We start from the raw sequence: 17138 nt of genomic DNA, 5'->3' as shown, positions 1-17138 counted from the left end.
CTAGCTCCTCACAGAGAGAGCTTTACAAACGCAGATCTTATCATGTTACTTCCCTGCTCAAACACCTTTCATGATTTCCTATTGCTTTTATAAAAAAGACAAAATCTTTTTGTTTACCACTGTGTACCAGGCACCTAACATTAATGCATTGAACATAGTATTAATTCAATAAATATTTGTTGAATGAGTGATTTTTAAAAAACAGTATTGGTCTGGCTGCTATATGTAAAATCAAGTGGGGGAAATAAGAGGGTAATTGTAAGGGAGATATTAATAAGAATATTAAGAGGTGACGATATGAGGATATTCCAGGAAGGGGGGGGGGCATCATGGACCATGAATGGAGTATGGGTAAACAAGGGTAAGTGAAGTGGGAGAAAAAATTGAAGAAATAGTGTAGAACTCTGAAAATTATACTGAGGGCTGATATATAAGGAGCTTGTTGAGTGTCTTTAGGACAGTGGCTATCAATGTCCTAGCTGTGGACCACTCACTCCACATATTCCTACTTCTCAACTCTCCAAGATTTTAATGCTAGTAAATAATCTGAGAGGAATGTACAAAAATAGGTTATTATTTAATTTCTAGTGGAAAACGTGTATACATGCTTTAATATTATAGGACTATGCCCAATGACCACAAGATAACTCAATAATTATAATATATTAAGCTTTGTTATTTGTTCCCTATGATACGTTGTTCCTTTTTTTTTCTTTTGGATTATTTGATGATTTTTTATAATTTAATTTCAATTTATTTCTTGGCTTTTTAGTTATACCTCTTTGCATTATCTTTTTTAGTGGCTGCCCTAGGGATTAAAATACACTCCTTAATTAATTAATATAATATTTATTTATTTTTAACATCTTTATTGGAGTATAATTGCTTTACAATGTTGTGTTAGTTTCTGTTGTATAACAAAGTGAGTCAGCTATATGTATACATATGTCCCCATATCCCCTCCCTCTTGCATCTCCCTCCCACCCTCCCTATCCCACCCCTCTAGGTGGTCACAAAGCACCGAGCTGATCTCCCCATGCGATGTAGCTGCTTCCCACTAGCTATCTATTTTACATTTGGTAGTGTATATACGTCCATGTCACTCTCTCACTTCATCCCAGCTTACCCTTCCCCCTCCCCGTGTCCTTAAGTCCATTCTCTATGTCTGTGTCTTTATTCCTGTCCGGCCCCTAGGTTCATCAGAAGCATTTTTCTTTTTTTTTAGATTCCATATATGTGTGTTAGCATACGGTATTTGTTTTTCTCTTTCTGACTTACTTCACTCTGTATGACACACTCTAGGTCTATCCACCTCACTACAAATAACTCCATTTCATTTCTTTTTATGGCTGAGTAATATTCCATTGTATATATGTGCCACATCTTCTTTATCCATTCATCTGTTGATGGACACTTAGGTTGCTTCCATGTCCTGGCTATTGTAAATAGAGCTGCAATGAACATTGTGATACATGACTCTTTTTGAATTATGGTTTTCTCAGGGTATATGCCCAGTAGTGGGATTGCTGGGTCATATGGTATTTCTATCTTTAGTTTTTTAAGGAACCTCCATACTGTTCTCCATAGTGGCTGTATCAATTTACATTCCCACCAACAGTGCAAGAGGGTTCCCTTTTCTCCACACCCTCTCCAACATTTATTGTTTGTGGATTTTTTGATGATGGCCATTCTGACAGGTGTGAGGTGATACCTCATTGTGGTTTTGATTTGCATTTCTCTAATGATTAGTGACGTTGAGCATCCTTTCATGTGTTTGTTGGCAATCTGTATATCTTCTCTGGAGAAATGTCTATTTAGATCTTCTGCCCATTTTGGGATTCGGTTGTTTGTTTTTTTGATATTAAGCTGCATGAGCTGCTTGTATATTTTGGAGATTAATCCTTTGTCAGTTGCTTTGTTTGCAAATATTTTCTCCCATCCTGAGGGTTGTCTTTTCATCTTGTTTATGGTTTCCTTTGCTGTGCAAAGCTTTTAAGGTTCATTAGGTCCCATTTGTTTATTTTTGTTTTTATTTCCATTTTTCTAGGAGGTGGGTCAAAAAGGATCTTGCTGTGATTTATGCCATGGAGTGTTCTGCCTATGTTTTCCTCTTTTTATAGTGTCTGGCTTTACATTTAGGTCTTTAATCCATTTTGAGTTTATTTTTGGGTATGGTGTTAGAGTATACTCCCTAATTTTAATATTTTACCACTTCACGCAAAATGCAAAAACATTGCAGTCCATACTGCTACCTGATATGCTATGGTTTTCATTTATATATTGTAATTCTCACAAGACAATATTATAATTTTTGCTTTAAATAGTTATGTAAACAGAAATTAGGAGGAAAACTATATTTTATATTTACCTAGGAATTTAATACTTCCAATTATCTTCATAGTTCCTGAAGATCTGAGTTTTCATGTTATCGCTTGTTTTCAGTTTAAAGCATTTTTAAAAATACTTTCTTATAAGGTGACAAAATCTTTTAGTTTTCTTTTATCTAAATATATCTTTATTTCACCTTTATTCTTGAAGGATATTTTTGCTAGGTTAGAATTCTGGGTTGACAATTTCCTTCAGCACTTTCAAGATGTTGTCACACTGTCTTCTGAACTCCATTACTTCCCCATTATCATCTGAATTGCTCTTCTCTTGTATGCAATGTGTCTTTTTCTTTGGTTGCTTTCCAGATGATTTCATCTTTGGTTATCAGTAATTTAACTATGACATGCTTAGGTGTGATTTTTCTTCATTTTATTTTGCTTGGAGTTCATTGAATTTCTTGAATTTGTAAACGTATGTCTTTCATGAAAGTTAGGAGAGTTTTTGTCATTTTTTTCAAATCTTTTTCTGCTTCTATTGTTTCCTCCTATAACTGTAATTACATATATGTTAAACAATTTGATATTGTCCTATAGGTCCTCAAGGCTTTATTTTTTTCGGTCTTTTTTCTCTTTCTTTTTCAGATTAGATGCTTTCTATTTATCTATCTTCAAGTTAGCTGGTCTACTGTATTCTCCACTCTGCAATTAAGTCCATACTGTGAATTTAAAAATTTCAGATATTTTATTTTCATTTCTAGGATTTCCTTTTGATCTTTAGAAATATTTTCTATTAATTTTCTGAGATTTTCTATTTCTTTTTTCATTATGACCATATTTTCTTTTATATTATTGGGCACACTTATAATGGCTGTTTAAAATCTTTTCCTGATAATTCCAAATTCTGGGTCATCTTGGGGTTGGTTTCTGTTGATTATATTTTCTCTTGAGAATGGACTATATTTTCTTGTTTCCTTAATGTTGAGTGATTTTGGATTGTATCTTAGACATTGTATCTTGGACATTTTGGATTGTATCTTGGACATTGTTAACTATTATGTTGTACAGAATATAAATTCTCCATACTCCTCTGAGAGTGTTCTTTTTTTTTTTTTTCCTAATAGAATGTTAACTTTATTGGGCTCAAACTGAAAAATATGCCTTTTTGAAAGCATTTCAGATTTTAGTTCAATTTTATTATTCTTATTTTAGCTTCTAATAATCTGTCCCATTTGTGCATGATTCAGAGGTCATCCAGAGATTTGGACAGAGTTCATGTACAGAATTCAGGGTTTTCCACTCTTATTCTCTCCTTTTTGAGGATCCCCCCACCCCACTTTACAACAGCTACAGTTATACTAAACTTTGTTCTCTAGTTTTCAGGATAAAAAGAATATTTTTTCTATTGGAGTTTTATTTATTTAGTGGCGCCAACTGTAGCCTGTTGTTAGGGTTAAGTCTATAAAGAAGTGAAAGTTACCCTGCTGTTCCCTTCTCTCCAAAATCTTTCTCCTTTTTTCATTTTCCAGTAACTTTAGTTTTTTCTTTATATTTGCCTAGAGTATATACTTATCTGCCCAATAGCTGATTCAGTTGGAGTTTAGTTAGCTAAGCCAGAAGCAAAACCCTATGTGAATGGCTCAAATTCACAAGCAATGCCAATCAAGTGTTATCATACATTAAAAGAATTTATAATTATGTATCCATCTGCTTTATCAATGAAGTGATTCATATTTGAAACATAATGTATGCATGTCAAAGTCTAGTATTAAATCAGTATATAAAAATATGTACATATCTATCATTATGTACTGCAAGGTTAACCAAACAACCCACAGTAAGTGAGATTGATATTGCTGCTAAAGTAACAGTAAATGGTCATTACAAAGCAAGAATGGCAGAAATAAAACCATGATCAAAGCAATGCTGGTGATGCAATGGTAACAAAATTTCTTTCCTGTAAATTGCAGGCATTCCAATGACCTGCTTGAGCTACAGTAGGAACTGTGCAACATAGGAGAACATTTTGAGGAAGTCAGTCTTCTTAGTAGAAAACGGATTTCCATCCTTGGGAGACTCTAGTAATGTATTAATAACAGTTTTGAATAATACATTTTATAGCCTTAAATATCTTACTTAGTAGATAACTTATTAGTAGGTTGAAGTTGTATGGAATTTTGCACCCTTAGGAACTACAGAAAAGACGTGAATTTGGAGGACTACTTATAGGAGGTAATTATTCAACCACTGGCCTGTATCTATCTTGGCAAGCTCCAGGCACTGAGGTATTTGCTCACTTTGGTACATCTTCTTTGCTCTTGGCCAAGGAGGTGAGATAGGTCAAGAGGCTGCTCCCACTGCACTGAGAAGAACTGAGGTGAGTGGGGTCAGGCACGTTCCGTTCTGACTTACTTACACTTACTTCTTATTGCATGCTCTCTGTAAGTCTTTCCATGACTTTGGAATAGTAAGAACTGAGTTGCATGTTAGGCTGCAATAAAAGCAGGCAAAGCACGACAAAAATTGACAAAGAGGAGAAACTTCACATGGGCTCTGGGGTCAACTGTATATTTAAATCCAACCTCATCATGTAGCTGTGTGAACTAACAAGTTACTTAACCTTGCTTAGCCTCATTTTCTTATCCATATGGGGATGGCAATAAGAGGACCAACTAAGGACTTATTCATGGGATTGAATGAGATAATGCATGCAAAGCACATTATGAGACTCTGTGGAGACAGAGGCTTGCTCACTTGCAGGAAACTCCCAGTTGTTCGGCACAGTGTCTGGCACACGGTAGGTGCTCAATAAATATTTAATAATTAAATCAGTGAATAGGTAGAATAGTACCTGAAACACAAAATTCATAATAAATAGAAATCCCTTCCCTTTCCAACCAACTGGTGATGTTGTAGGATGGTTGGAGTTTGGGCAGGCACTGGTAGGATTTATTTGATAGATGTGAGAAGAACCTGGCTATCATTCAAAACTCAAGGCAGGAAGCAGCTGGGCATTTATATCAGGAATGAAGAAGACAGATCCAGACCTATGGGGATGGCCCCAGGCAGTATTATGATAAATGTTCATCATTATTATTTTTATAACATCTTGAATGAGTATGTTTCACATCTTTCGAAGCACGCTTTACACCTATGATTTCATTTCTTTTTAGGACATTTCAAAAGAAAAGCTGCTGGCATTTCATGGATGCTAATTATGTGTCAGGTGTTATATGTGTGTGTGTGCGTGTTTGCATGTGCATGTGTGTGTATTGTATACTTTATATATATTATATATAATATTATATGTGTATATATATAAATTATATATATATAGCACTCAACTCATAATTTATTTGTATTTGCCTGTCACTCCTATGAAGGATGCACAGGACTGAAATCAGAATGCCTAGAGTTGCTTTACCTCTAATGACTTTGAGCAACTCACTTGATGTTCATGGGAATGTTTCCTTATCCTGAATCCTGGTTCTTACTACTAACTATAAAATATTGGAAAAGAAACTGCTCTGTACCTCTGTTCCTTAACTGAAAAATGTAGATAACAGTATATATCTCATGAAGTCATTCATTCACTTAATACATATTTATTAAGTGCCTACTGTACACCAGGCTACGTTCTGGGAGCTTGGGGCACATTGGTGAACAAAGGAAATGGAGACTATTGTAAGGTTGAAGGGAGTTAATACATGCAAAACAGTGCTTGTCATAAAAAGATCAACCAATAAGGGGTGTTATTATCTTAAAATGAACAAATAGTGTTTTCTGTGGTCTAAGTTGTCCTGGATTTTATTATGTATAAAGGGCAATATTATAATTTAGAATTTTTTTTCTTTTTACAAATCCTGACTTTTAGGACTGTGGGCTTGTTAAGGATTCAAGAGGGTCAGCTTTGAGTTGACAAAAGATTCACATTTCTGTAGTTTGTTCACTCTTTCCTGGGTTGATCTTTCTTGCTTAGCCTTCATTGTCGAAGGCTATCTGAGAATGTGATTTCCAGGGCAAAGAGATTTATAGAGGGATGAGAAATACTGTGGTTTAATATCATATTATATCAGGCACATAGTAAATGTTGAATAACTAATTATTTCTTTTAGGAGTTCCTAAAAATGATCTAATAAAAAAGCTTATGTTGAGCAAATGACTTGCCAGTGATAGGACCCTTTGGTAATATAGCATCTTGAAGAACAAGATCACTGAGGGTAAGTAAATAGTCATAGGAAACCGTACAACATATACTATAAAGGCCAATAGTCTAAATAAAATCAAACTGTCCTTGGAAATGGTCATCTTTCTTCAATGGAGAACAGAATGGATTGACCAGGAGTATGTTAGAAAGACAGAAATTTCACAGGTTTGGTGATCTTCAGCAAATTGAATTCCCCTCTTATTTCTCCAGGTGTTCCTACAAAGCAGAGTTAAAGTCAATATTTTGGGATTCTTGTTTGGTACAAATATAAACATTTCTGCACGATTTAATATTCAAACGTAGAAAGATGCATTCGATTGTTTTCAACAATGGGGATTTAGGGGTCTAATATAGAATTTATGTAGTGGTGATGAGTTTCAGAGTGTTTCTGGAATACACTGCTGGTTTTCTGCACAGTGGAGGCTTTTGTAATGTATGCATTTTATTGGAGCGCCATTAAGTTGTCTAAATGCCCCTCTCTTTGTCCGAGGAGTTGACCTGGTTGGTAGGCCTGGTGCTACAGGAAGAAGTTTCTCACTCAGAGCTGAAAATCTTGGCAGTGCAGTACATGTAGGCTAGATTTGACCAGAGAGTTAAGTGTAATAAGTAAAAGAAGTCTCTGTATACTTGGAAACTGGAATACGATCCAAAGGTTGGGAGAACTGTAGAGACCAATGAAGACCAGCCGGTTGAGAATATGTGAGGGGTTATCATAGACATTTATGTGGAAGAGACATTAGAGTCTTTGTTGGTCTTAAAGGATGTACTTCAGCTTGGAATCTGGGAGGGTGGGCTACATTTAATGGTCTAGGCATGAAATGAATGCAGTAGCTATTATGCTTATTTAAAGGATGCCCATTCTACCACTCTTTGCCATCTCTAAAAACCAAATTGCAATCTGTAAATGCCATTGTGCCTCTTTTTCTCCACCTTTCCTCCATGATGAAATTAACATATTTGTGTTTAAGAACTGTGGTATTACCTATGCATTGTGTCTATTTAAAAACAAACAAAAATGGAGATGGGCTTCACATCCCTACTGGCTGTGGAAAGCAATCATTATGAACACCTGTGAGCAATGTCTTACGCATGAAAGCCTCTGATTGGAATGTTAGATAGCAAAATCCTTCCACTCTAGTAGGAAAATAAGTCCAGAGTGGAATGACTTTGAATGATTTAATGCAAAATTAGCCATTAGAATTGAAATCAGAGTGGATGGGACCACAATCCTGCAGCATAAATAAAGCAGTGGTTCTCAAAGCTGGTTAAGCATCAGAGTTAACAGTGAACCATTAAAATACAGCTGACAGACCCCACTCACTGAATTAGTGTTTCTTGGGATGAGAGATTCCTAAATTTATAGTATGAATTTTCTTCATATTTTAATCTGAAGCACAGAACAGCTTTATACTATTGGGGAAGTGCACCAAAACGATTTGTCTCTCTTAGGGTTTGTCCAAGTGTGGTCTGTAGTTCAGTTGCATCTGAGTCTTGGAGTGAGAAGGTGAGAGTGGAAGTGAGAAAGAAATGCATGTTAAAATACAGATTCTTGGGCTGCACTTCAATCCTGCTGAACCTGCCTTTCTAACTAATGTCAAAGGCGAAATTTTTTTAGAGCAGTTTGAGGTTTAGAGCAAACTTGAGGGAAAGGTACAGAGATTTTCATATTCTCCCTGCCTCCCCCAATATCAACGTCCCTCAACACAGTGGTCCATTTGTTACAACTGATGAACCTACGTCAACACATCATAATCACCCAAAGTCCATAATTTACATTACAGTTCACTCTTGGTTTTGCACATTCTGTGAGTTTGGACATGTATAATGACATGTGCCCATCATTATGGTATCATACAGAGTATTTCACTGCCCAAAAAATCCTCCGTGCTCCACCTATTCATCCCTCCCCTGCTCCCCAATCCCTGGCAACTGCTGATCTTTTTACTGTCTCCATAGTTTTGTCTTTTCCAGAATGTCATATAGTTGGAATCATATAATGATGCACTCTTTCAGATTAGTAATATGCACTGAAGTTTCCTCCATGTCTTTTCATGGCTTGATAGTTCACTTTTAAAAAGGTTGAATAATATTCCATTGTCTGTGTGTACCATACTTTATTTATTCACCTATTGAAGGACATCTTGCCAAATCCAAGTTTGGACAATTATGAATAAAGCTGCTATAAACATTCATAGGCTGGTTTTTGTGTTGTCATATATTTCAACTCCTTTGGATAAATACCAAAGAATGTGATTGCTGGATTGTGTGGTAAGAGTATATTTAGCTTTATAAGGAACCATCAAACTGCCTTTCAAAATGGTTGTGCTATTTTGCATTTCCACCAGCAATGAATGAGAGCTCCTGTTGCTCCATATTCTTGCCAGCATCTGGTGTTGTCCTAGCTCTGGATTTTGGCTATTCTAATAGGTGTGTAGCGGTATCTCATTGTTGTTTTAATCTGCATTTTCTTTTTTTTTTTTTTTCTGAGGGGACTAACATTCTTTTATTAACAGAACAAGGATAAAGCTGATACTGAGGAGCATGCCACAGCATAACCATGTGCAAACTTTCCACAATGATTTTTATCCTTCTGATTGTAGTAAACCTTCAAGCTATAGTTGACAGAATTTTTAAGCTATTTGTAAAGCAAGGCTTATTTAAATATTCCTCAAAACTGTTATTGTTATATCACTAAGAACTGTGGAGAGATGCTCTTAAATATACATGAATAAATCAATCACAAATTAAGATACTCCCCTGAGAAATATTGGCAGGTGATAATTGATTTGTTGTGCTCCTTATATTAGAACTATTCTTCAAAGGAAATTATTTCTTGATAGTATTTATAGAATTCTCAATGAACTTTAAACACATAATATGCTCTATTTTAACATATCTGTAATGTCACTGGAGAACAGTGTGAAATATGGCTTCCTGAAGAGTCAGTCTTTCTTTCAAACCTGTGGGACTGTCTTCATTTCCCTGCTACGATCTTTGTGTTTTTTTGAAAAATGTATACTATTTTATTTTCAAGAAAGTTCCGCAAATATTTATGCCTACAATTAGGTCAGATTGTTTGACAATGGGTGAAAATTTGACAAAGTACAATATTTTTGTCATGATTTTTTTAAGCCTTCTTTTTTTTAAAATTGAAGTATAGTTGCTGTACAATATTATATGTTACAGGTGTGCAATATAGTGATTCACAATTTTCAAAGGTTATACTCTATTTACAGTTATTATAAAATATTGGCTATATTCCCTGTGTTGTACAATATATCCTTGTAGCTTATATTATACATGATAGTTTGTACCTCTTACTCCCCTACCCCTATATTTCCCCTCCCCCCTTCCCTCTCCCCACTGGTAACCACTAGTTTGTTCTCTATATCTGTGTAATATGCACTTTCTTCATGACATAGGATGCAAAACATCTTTTCATATGCTTATTTGCCATCTGTATATCTTCTTTACTGAGGTGTCTGTTAAGGTCTTTGATCCACTTTTAAATTAGGTTGCTTACTTGCTTATTGTTGAATTTTAAGAGTTCTTTGTATATTTTGGATCAGTCCTTTATCAGATGTGTCTTTGGCAATATTTTCTCCTGGTTTGTGACTTATGTTCTCATTCTCTTGACTAGGTGATCCTTATGTTAAAGGAGTTTGAGAATTACAGTATATTCTCCTATGAATGGACCATGGACGTTGAAAGTTTGTGTTATTTGAATTGACTCTAACAAACAATTGGGTGGGAGTTGTCTCAGCCAGAGAAATGGGGAAGGGAGCTAGCTACACTGGGACCTACTGAATCTAAGGCAAGGTACTTGGCAATTTATCAGTATAATGTCATTTTTTCTTGATAACCATGTCATAAAACAGATACTAGGACACTCATTATAGAGGGCCTTATTTGAAGTCCCAGAGTTAGAAGAAGTAGAACCAAGATAGAAATTTGAGTCTAACTGACATTAAAGCCTCATGCCGGACTATACCATACCAAATTGCCAGGAAATCTGTACTGAACAATGTGTAAGTCAATAGAACTAAACTTGAATCCCCACTCTGATAGTGTCTATCTTTGTGGTATTAGCTATGTCTCCGGGCCTCGGTTTCCTCACTCTTTATAGCCTCAGTGCTGTGTAAGGATATGGCTCTATTTTCTCTAGTGGTCATCCTTCTTAAGTATCTAATGAAAGACATTGGACCACAGAAAGAACATCCTTGGGAATTGAGTCTGGCATCTGAGGGTCATATTTGTTTTCTCTTCTAAGTAACTGTCTGAAGTCAATATTTAAATGTTTAAAAAGAATTCTACTTTCCTCATATGTGCAGGTAGCTTGAGATAGAAATCCAGTGTGTTGAAGATGTATTGGCATTCTTTATTTACTTATGTAATTTAGAATGGTCCTGGTCTCCTGCCCTTGAAGTAGGGCCATATATATTAATACCAACAGAATCTCAAGAGACTTATTCAGCAAAACTAGAAAAATAAAAAATGGTCTCACATTTGCTATGGCTATTTGCCTTCTACATTCCTGGATAAATGGTGTCTAACCTCGAGGACACTGTGTACCAGCAAAGGTTAAGGGCCTTTTTTCTAAATGCCTGTTCTATTTATAATACAGCCTGCCTCATTTTAGAGCTAAATGACTTTGGGAAACATTAGCAATGCACCTAGGCAGCCAGGAGATCTCTGGTGGCTAAGTCACCCATACTTATGCTTACACCATCCTCACAGACCAGCAGGTGACTGAAGCCATGACCTAGGAGACGTACTTGCATGTCCTTCAATGTGACTAGACTTTACTGAATGATTTCCTCATGTACTCAGCTCTGTGGCCCCTCCAGCCTTAGCATTAATACTTCAGGTTTTCTCCAGGTCCTGGGTCGACTTACTCTTTCATCTCCTTGCGTCCAGGTTTCCTTAGCAGTGGCCTCACTGGATGCTGTCCATGCCAGCATTCAGCACTCAATACTGTGGTCGTGAATGGCTCTGTTAGTGCTCCCACCTTTCCACAGCTTCCTGACAACTGGAGGATAAGATGGACAAGGGCTTTAATAAAGATTAAGCTGACCACGTACTGGTTTGCCAAGAATGATCCTTGTTTACTTCCTTATCCCAGTACAGTTATTAATAACTTTCCCTTTCACTTACAAAATAGTCCTGATTTGAATGATTAAATTATATTGTCACTCCATATGTAATGTTCTCTGTCCCGTGGAAGTGGTTCTGTAGTGTCACACCCAGTGTCCAAAAGACACAGAATGACACACCAAATAAAAAGCTGCCAAGCTCTATGTTAAAGGAAGACCCAGTACATACATTCCACTTGGAAGTAAAATCCTAAACTTCTCTGACCAACTTGTTTACATTTTCTACCACCTGATTGCCTTACTTACCAGTTCTGTAACTCATTTTTAGATAAAGAGAAGTGAGTGTTAATGACAGGAGATGCTGTTGCATAAAACAAAGAACCGAGAGGTCTGGATGTAATAAGTGTTTGTAACTGAATCAATCCAAGGTAAAGGAGGAGAGAATGCACATGAGAAGAATGTCTATTAGGGTTTTATATGTGACGATCATTTTAATCAAAAAAGAAGGGGGATTCAGGGTGAAGAGGATGGGAAAGGTTTGTGGAGGCTCTAAAAGTGCTTTTTTGTTATTTTTTGTTTTGAGATGTCTAGCTACAGTGAGGCCTCTGTGTTTCAGATGATGTAGGAAAAGTGCTCTCCCATCTTGGGCCCAAAGGAAGTGTGTACTCTCTGAGGCAGCCAGATTCCAGGTCTTGAAATGAATGGTAAGCCTTGGAGCAATCACATGTCCTCTGCTAGGAATGCATTCCTGGGGATTTGTGGTCTCCCCATCTGGGCTGCAGGTGATGGAGTGGGATTAGATCAGGGAGGAGGGAAAGGCCCAAGAGGGGATCTGAGACCTGGGGCTCGGCAGGAGCTTTAGCTGGTTTAACATAAAGGCTGCAGTCATGGCCAAGCAGAGGAATTTTCAACTCTCAAAAGCAGCATGATTGGGTACAGTGCGGGGGGAAGGCCCTGGGGGTCTAAACAATACTAGAGGAACACCTGAGTTTGGAAGTGAAGGAGAGCAGGAGACTTTTTAAACAGCCAAGTTCAGGGAAGCCATGTCTAAATACATAGACAAGAGCAGAAATGAAGGACCAAGGGGTTGGTCATAAAAAAAGAGACATATTTTGGCATGAAACTAGCTGCTAAGTACTTGAGGAAAGATCAGAGTCTCTGACCCCTTAAATATGTGAGACAACTTGCAAGTGAAGGCCCAAGTTTCTAAATAAAAGTACTATGTTCTATATCTCGACTCAGAAGGGGTTGATTTAGATGGAGAAGGCTGTACTTAAAAAGACTACATTCAATTCCTAGGTCTACCCTTAACTTCTTATATGTGCTTGGACATGTTCCATTTTGCCTCCTTTTCTTTGTTTAAAAGATTGAACTCTAGATCTTTGCTGTCTAATATGGTAGCCACATATGATTATTTAACTTTAAATTAATTATATGAAAAAATTTAGTTCTTCAGTCACACTAGTCACATTTCAAGTGGTCAATAGCTACACGTGGTTAGTAGCTACCATATTGCACAGGGCAGATATGAAAGATGTCCATCACTGCAGAAAAGTATTTTGAACAATGTTGCCTAGATTATCTCTAAGGCATCTTCCAACCTGGGTTTTCTCTGAGTCAGTTTGGGAACTGTAAAGAAAGTTACTCTGTGTCAGGGATGAAGTCAGATGCCATTTCTGCTCTTCCCAGGATTCCTCTATGAGCAATTTTTGCAATGAAGCTCCCATTCATTGCATGAAGAGTCTGAGGCTCTTTCTACCCAATCCTTCTGTCTCCCCCTCTCCTTTCACAGGTGTCAGATCTGCATTGCAGCATTGCCTGCTTCTTCTCCTCTCCCTTTATCTTTGACAAGCACCATCCTCGATAAATCCCTTGCACTTCTAATTCCACCCTGGCTTTTGTGTTTTGGAGGACCTGACATGTGAGGGAAGGTTCTTCATGAAGGACAATTAGGATCTCCAAAGAATATGACTGTAAGTCATGGTCTGAGCAGGCAGCCAGGCCTGTCTTATTTATCTCAGAGTCCTTCATAGCTCTCTTCTCAGCCATAAGCTTCCTGGAAACATCCTATGAAAGATTTATTGCCCTTCACCTTTCTAGTCTTTGCCGTCTGTGTCCTTTAACTCTGTCCTGCCTCTTGTCTTGGAGCAGACTCAATAGTTCAGAGCTCATATTTCATCTCTGACCACTGTCTGGAGCTTGATATTTTTGACTGTACTGTTATTCAAGGCCCAGCCTTGCTCAAGATAGAGATCCTGATTCTTCTTTCATCTGTACTCCATGGTCTCAGCCACCTGGCTCATCCCCAGCCTTGGGTGTTTGAATCCCAGCCTGGGTAAATCAGTGGGCCCCTTCTTGCCTGGAAGGGAAAGTTGACAAGACTATAAATGAAACTCAATGCTGGAAAGTGGGATATCGCATCAGGTGGAAGTTAGGCATGGATGCCCGAGAGTCTAGTTGAGTTGCAGAAGGGTACTCAGAAGGGTGCAGTCAATAGGATTCCTTGATAGTGCTCTAATCTTTGGAGACAGGTTTGGAAAAATAGGAAAGGCTCCTAAGAGGGCAGTGGTAGAATATAACATATCATTCATTCACCTTTTTGTTTTTTCTTTTAATATTCAACAAGTGTTTGTGCTGTGCTAGGTTCTATGATAGCTGGGGATGGAAATATGAATGAACAGAGTTCCTGCCTTTGGGTGTTCATAGTCTAGATTTTAGACTTGAAAGAGGAAATCAAGAACATTATTTGAGGCAGAAAACCAGCAATAGAATGGGAAGAAAACATCCTAGTCAAACTACGGGCACCAGAGAATTGAAGCCAAGACCTAGGAGGAAGCTGTGGGGCTACTCAAACTTACCTACCTCAGAAGGATTTGGGGTTTGGACTTGAGACTCAAGCAGCTCCTGCTGGGAAGAGAAAAGAACAGTAGAGACTGGGATCCAGGAAGAGTCCAACACTGGCTTCCCTAGATAGAGACTTTACAGATTTCAGGCTGCTACCACCTTTGAGTGATATGCAAGCTGTCTGAGGACTCACAGAAATGCTCAGCTGGGCTTCTGACTATAGTTCATCATTTCATAATAGCTAGTGTTTGTAGATCTCTTATGTTTGGCATATTTGTCAATTGAAATATAGACAATTGGACAAATAACTCTCACTACAGGTAGGTGTAAAAGGATATAAATATGGCTGTATGCAACAGAAACCCAAGATGATAGAGGCGTATGTGAGATGGACATTCAATTATCTGTCATATAAATGTCCGGCTGCTACGGTGACTCTGCTTTATGAATTCATGCAGGAAGGACCTATGCCTCTTTTGTTTTGTTGCTCTGATATTCCTAGGTGATATTCTCAACCACATGGTCCACGATGGCTCACTACCAAGCCTGGATTCCATCCAGAAGGAAGGGGGAGAGGGAAAGGAGTGAACATGACTTTCCCTTTAAAGGCAGAGCCTGGACATCACATACATCACATGTGTTCAGATCCCACTGGCCACAATTTATTCTCAGGGTCCCTGGAAGAGGCCATGTGCCAAGGCGAAGACAATGGACACCAGGGGATACTTGCCATCAATCCCGTGTGCATGCTTAATTTACAGAATACGGCTCATTTCTAACACTGCCCCAGGTGGGGTTTCTAAACCTTCTTTTTGTCATCTGTCGGACTTACCTCTATTAATACTTTTTTCACTGTGGATTGTAACTCTGTTTATTTGTATCGGTGAGCTTCCTGCCAAGCACAAACTATTCATATTTATTTTGTGCCAAGGCTGGCACAAAGTAGATGCTCAAAACACAGGATATCTGGCTCAGTAAAGGCTTGATGAACAGGTGAAATCCTTTAGAAATGAAATGTTACAAAATCCCTGCATGAAAAGAGACATTCAACTAAAGGCACTTTTTCCCTCTGCGAAGAAAGGCTGGGCTTGTATTTCTTTTTCTTTCTTTTTTTGCAATTTTTTGAGATGATTTGAAAAAAGAAATCTATTCACATTTGGTATTATTTACTGAAGAAATGCCTAAACAAGTGCAGAAGTTACAGATTTGGCATTCCCACATGCAAAGGTCATTGTGAATGTAAACCTCAGGCCTCTCTAAGCCACTAGTTCACTCCACTCCTCTCTGGCTAGGAACTGACTTGGTTATACCAAGTGGAAGTAACATCCTTTCCCACCCCCTGCCACATCAAAGGGGCCCTGGGAGCAGGGAGGAGTGTTATTGTGGCTTTTCACTTCAGGAAGCAAGCATAATGATGCTATTCATTGCATTAACTGCAAAAAACTATCATTAAGTCTTTGACTGTCTTATAATCATGGGGAAGGGAACTAATACTTTGGAGCTCCAAATATGCCAGGTGCTTAGCGACCACCATCTCTTTTAATTTTCTCGATATTCTAGGAGAGAGGTAATTTGAATCCCCATTTTACAGATAGGAATCATCTCAGAGAGATAAAATAATGTGCCCGATGTGGTGCTTGGTTGACACTAGGATCTGCCTGTCCCAAAGCTTGAGCTCTTCCCAGGATGTCAAGCAGCTCTACCTTATATTCCTGGACTACTTTGTAATGCATAAAGTGCCTTCATAACACCAACTCTGTTGGCCTTGATAATCATCTTGTGGGGTGTCGGAGGCAGGGGTTTGGGTCCCCATTTTGCAGATGATGAACAGAGGTTCACAGATTATCTGACTTGCCCTGGGTCACGCTGCTACCAAATGACGGCCAGACCCAGGTCTTCAAGTCTAGGGTTCTTTGCCCTGTCCACACCCACCTTCTGCAGAGGTTCTGTAGGTGTCAAGAGGAAAGAAGTTGATTTCTTAAAGTCATCAAATGGAATCCAGGAGAGGTGACCAACTTGTCTTGATTTTCCCAGGCCTTTCCTGGTGTTAGCACAGAAGTCTTGTGTCCTGAAAATACCCTCAGCCCTGGGCAAACTGGGAGGGTTGGTTCCGCTGGCCAGGTAGATTTTCTTGAATTTCACAGAAACCATTAATTTTCTTCGGCAATGTCAAGGCAAGGAAATAGCATCATAATCACACTAGATTTCTGAGTAATAATAATGTGATCATTGTTGGCTCAAAATCATTCACTAAAAAAGTTAATTCTGGTGGGGAATTCCAATATCTTGGAGTTCAAGAACTTGACCCAGCTGAGCTGTGTCTTGTGATTGTGCTTTTGCCCCATCAGTCATCATCTTAGAGCCAAGACCACCCTGACCCCATCTGTGCATATAGCCATCAGTGGTTCTTAAAGTTTATTGCCTGTAGAATCATGCGGGGAGCTTGTTAAAACACCAATTGCCTCAGCCCCAGAGATTCTGATTCTGTAGGTGGGGGGCAGGGGCTGTGAACTTGGACCTCCAACAAGATCCCACGTGATTCGGATGCTGTCACTTTGTAGAACACACTTTGAATACCACTTGGTGAGTTCAATGGTCCCTAAAGGGGTGGTGGCAGGCAATCCACTGTGGTGTAGGAAGAAAATTGAACATTTATGTATATTTTTAGTA

This window comes from Eschrichtius robustus, chromosome 3 (genome assembly GCF_028021215.1).
Source record: "Eschrichtius robustus isolate mEscRob2 chromosome 3, mEscRob2.pri, whole genome shotgun sequence".
Classification (NCBI taxonomy): Eukaryota; Metazoa; Chordata; class Mammalia; order Artiodactyla; family Eschrichtiidae; genus Eschrichtius; species Eschrichtius robustus.
This window is presented reverse-complemented; position numbering follows the sequence as displayed.